Source organism: Herpailurus yagouaroundi, unplaced genomic scaffold, assembly GCF_014898765.1.
Source record: "Herpailurus yagouaroundi ecotype Mexico unplaced genomic scaffold, PumYag 189, whole genome shotgun sequence".
In the NCBI taxonomy this organism is placed as follows: domain Eukaryota; kingdom Metazoa; phylum Chordata; class Mammalia; order Carnivora; family Felidae; genus Herpailurus; species Herpailurus yagouaroundi.
The window spans coordinates 10,798,321-10,801,622 of NW_024412420.1; the positions used below are offsets into that span (position 1 = coordinate 10,798,321).

Sequence of the window (3,302 nt, forward strand, 5' to 3'; positions counted from 1 at the left end):
CGCCCCCCGCACCGCCCCTTCCCGGGAGACCCCCGCGGACCCCAGCGGACGCGACGCGACGCGTGTCGGCCTGCCCGGCTGGGGGCCTGCATCCGGCGGGGCCCGGCGGGCGGCGGGGCGGGGAGGTGGTTCCCTCCGTCCCTCCCTTTTCTCTCTCTCTCTCTCTCTCTCTCTCTCTCTCTCTCTCTCACTCACACACACACACACACACACACACGCGCACACACACACACACACACGCGCGCACACACGCGCACACGCATACACGCGCGCGCGCACGGAGCATCCTCCCGTCAGGGCTCTGGTCCAGCCCCGCCCGCGCCTCCCGCTCCCCGCAAACCCTCTCCTCGTCTCCCGCTCCCCCCATCGCCTCCGGCTCCGGGACTCTCCGCGCCCGCCCCTCTCCCGGGATGGAGCGGCTCGAGCCCGCCCGCAGCCCCCCGCGGCCGGGGTGACGGTCCCCCGCCCCTCCCCGCCTGGCCCGCGCCCGGAGGACCATGGGCCCGAGGGGCTCCCGCGGCGCCGGACGCTGAAGATGACTGATGCTGGAGGTGAGGACCCCGACGCGGACCGGGAAGCAGAGCGGGGGTCACTGGGGATCGCGGCGGGACCCCGAGTGGGGTCGGATAGAGCCTTTTTTTCCCCAGCCCTGGGGGGCCGCGCGGAGCTGGGGTGCTGGGGCTGTCGGGGGGGAGGGGGCGGAGATGGGATTTGCGTCCCTAATCCTCTCCCTCCCGGAGAAATTAATTTTAAAAAACTGGGGGGGGGAGGGGGAGAGGGCTTAACTCCTTCCTGCTCGGCGCGGAGTGGGACGGCTGGACCGGAGAGAAACTAGCCGCCCGGCCCCGACCGGGAGTGCGGTAGGTGCCCTGGCCTCCGCGGTGCTGGGAGCGCGCTCCGACTCGCCCGCCGCCCGCCGCCGCAGCCGGGGCCTAGGGGAGGGGGCGCCGCTTTCTCCGGCTCCCCATTGCCCGCACCCCCCACCTCCAACCTCCCCTCCCGGCCTTTCCTTCCCAGCCGTTCCCAGTCGCACTTCTGTCTTAGTCTCTTTCTCCTCTTCCCGGGCCCCTTTCCCGCTGGGGCCCGCCCCTCTCCCGACAGCCACCCCTTGGGTCTCTCTTTGCAGCCCTTCCTGGGGCCTCACTCCCGGCCCAGGGAGCCCGTCTCCACCACTGCTTCCCCGGCCCCACTCCTCTCTTCCCAGCTTTCTTCCTCTGCTCTGCAGCTCTGTGGACTGACTCTCCATCAACCTGTCTGCCCCTGTTCCTACTTCCCACTTCCCTCCTGGGCTCGTGCCCCTTTCTCTTTCTCCTTCCCGGGCTCCCAGAAAGCCTCCCTTACTCCCAGAGAAGAGTCAAAGGTCATGGGTGCTGCTCCCCTGGGAACTGGAAGCTTTGGGAGGAAGGAGTGGCCTCGTAGCACCAGCCTGTGCCCCGTTTCATTTCCACCTTGTGGCAGTTGCTGGTTGAAATTGCGCATGAGAGTGTGTGTGTGTGTGTGTGTGTGTGTGTGTGTGTGTGTGTAGGAGTGTGAAGGGGGGGGGGGTGGTTTTCCAAAGCTCAGTTCTGGTGAGAGGGGTCTGGTGACCTCTTGGATGGCCTGCTTCCCAGAGTTCCCCACGGGTCGCCCCATACACACCCCAGGGAGTGAGTTGTTGAGGGGAGGGAAGGAAAGCCGTTTGTGCTGAATCAGGATGGACGAGGCACAGGGTGAACTGGAAGGCCCGGCCTACCCCAGAGGGTGCCTGAAAGAGGGCTCCATCCACAAGAGGGTCTCCACCCAGGACTGGGACTTGGAGTGCAGAACACGGGGCATCTCCATTCCCAGCTCGTCTAAGAGAGGAGGCACCGCTGCTGACCTCAGAGAGCCTCCATTCTGATGGGAGAGGCCGTTCTTCCCTTCAGAGAGTCCCTAATCGGATGGGGAATACCCTCCCCTCTCCTCAGGGAGCTCCCATCTGATGCAGGGGAGCCATGACCTATTTAGGGAATCAGTGAAGTATGAAAAATCCCCCATTTCCCAGTGGTTGGGGAAGGGCGGATTTAGAAATTATGTGCACAACTGGGAGGAAGGAGGGCTGTCTAAGACAGCTTTCTGAAGGAGGGGTCGGCCAGGTCTTGGGCAGATGAGGCTTGGTGATTGAATGAGGGAATTGTGCTCATCCTTAGGGGCAGCCTTGCTTCCAAGACGGCCCTTCAGGCAGGAAGAGAGGTTCTAGAATTTCTTTGCTATTGGCACTCAGAGGTCAAGAATGGCACGAGAGTTCTTGGAGGACCCCTGCTCATACCTCACTTCCTGCTTTCGGCCCCCAGCAGGGGAGCTAGGGGTGGAGGTGGTTTAGAAGTTTCTCCCATCCTAGACAGTGTGGACCAGCTCCCCTTCCACGACGTCTCTCCCTTCTCCCAGCAGGGGCCTTTCCTCAGTCGCACCCTCCCAAACTGCAAATCGTCACCCAGGATGGGGCTGAGGAGCAGGAGACAGGTTGAGGCTGAATTCTGCCTCTTATCCCCTGCATCTGAGTTTTCCCGTGTGTACAGTGGGGATACTAAGAATCTCAAGCCTGGACAGCTCCCAGCGAGATGGTGTCTATGTAGTAACAGAAGAGGCAAGTTGGAAAAGACTCCAGCAAGCATGAGGCCAAGCTTCCCCATAGCTGTCAAATGCATTTCTAGCCCAGTGCCCTGCACTGCTCGCGGGACCTGCGTGTTAGCCGTAACTGGAGAGCGTTTTCCAGCCCTGCAGTGTGCCCCTGCCCCTGAGCGTCCTCTCTCTCTCACCCTGTCTGGTATTCCCCTTCCCCTCTAACACCCAGGCCTTGGTTTAGGGCTGCTGCTATCCTACGTCTGCTCAGGAGCCTGCCCACATAGTTTCAGATGCATTGTACATCCTGCTTCCCCACCTGCCTCCCTTCTTGCTTTCCCCACCCCCCACAAAGCAAAACAAAACCAAACCCCTACCCATCACGCTTCCTCCCGGAGCATACTTGATGTATCACAGAGACTTGGCTGTCCACTGTTCTGCTGTGAGTACTCCCCATACCCTTCTGCATCTGTGAGTCTGTCTGGAACTGTGAGAACTGTGAGTTTGTCAAGAACAGTGGCCCTGCTGATGGTGCCAGCTTCCTGAACAGCTCATGTTCAGGAAGGCAGGTGGTGAGCACACCAGGGGTGGGGGACGGGGGGTGAAGTAGGACTGGGTGATGGATGGGAAGACGGATGGGTGGATAGTATGAACTAATGGATGCAGAGATGAACTGATGGATGCAGAGATAGTATGAGCAAATGGATGCAGGGATGGATGGA

The 3,302-nt window shown here is 61.6% G+C and overlaps 1 protein-coding gene across 1 annotated transcript in view; it reads left to right on the forward strand.

The window, feature by feature from the left end:
• Window positions 1-182: 182 nt before the first annotated feature.
• SAMD14 (sterile alpha motif domain containing 14) overlaps window positions 183-3,302 on the forward strand; it is a 15,872-nt gene continuing 12,752 nt past the window's right edge. Inside the window, exon 1 of the mRNA XM_040497207.1 lies at window positions 183-551. The gene's annotated coding sequence lies outside the window, so the exon portion shown is untranslated. The remainder of the gene's footprint in view (window positions 552-3,302) is intronic.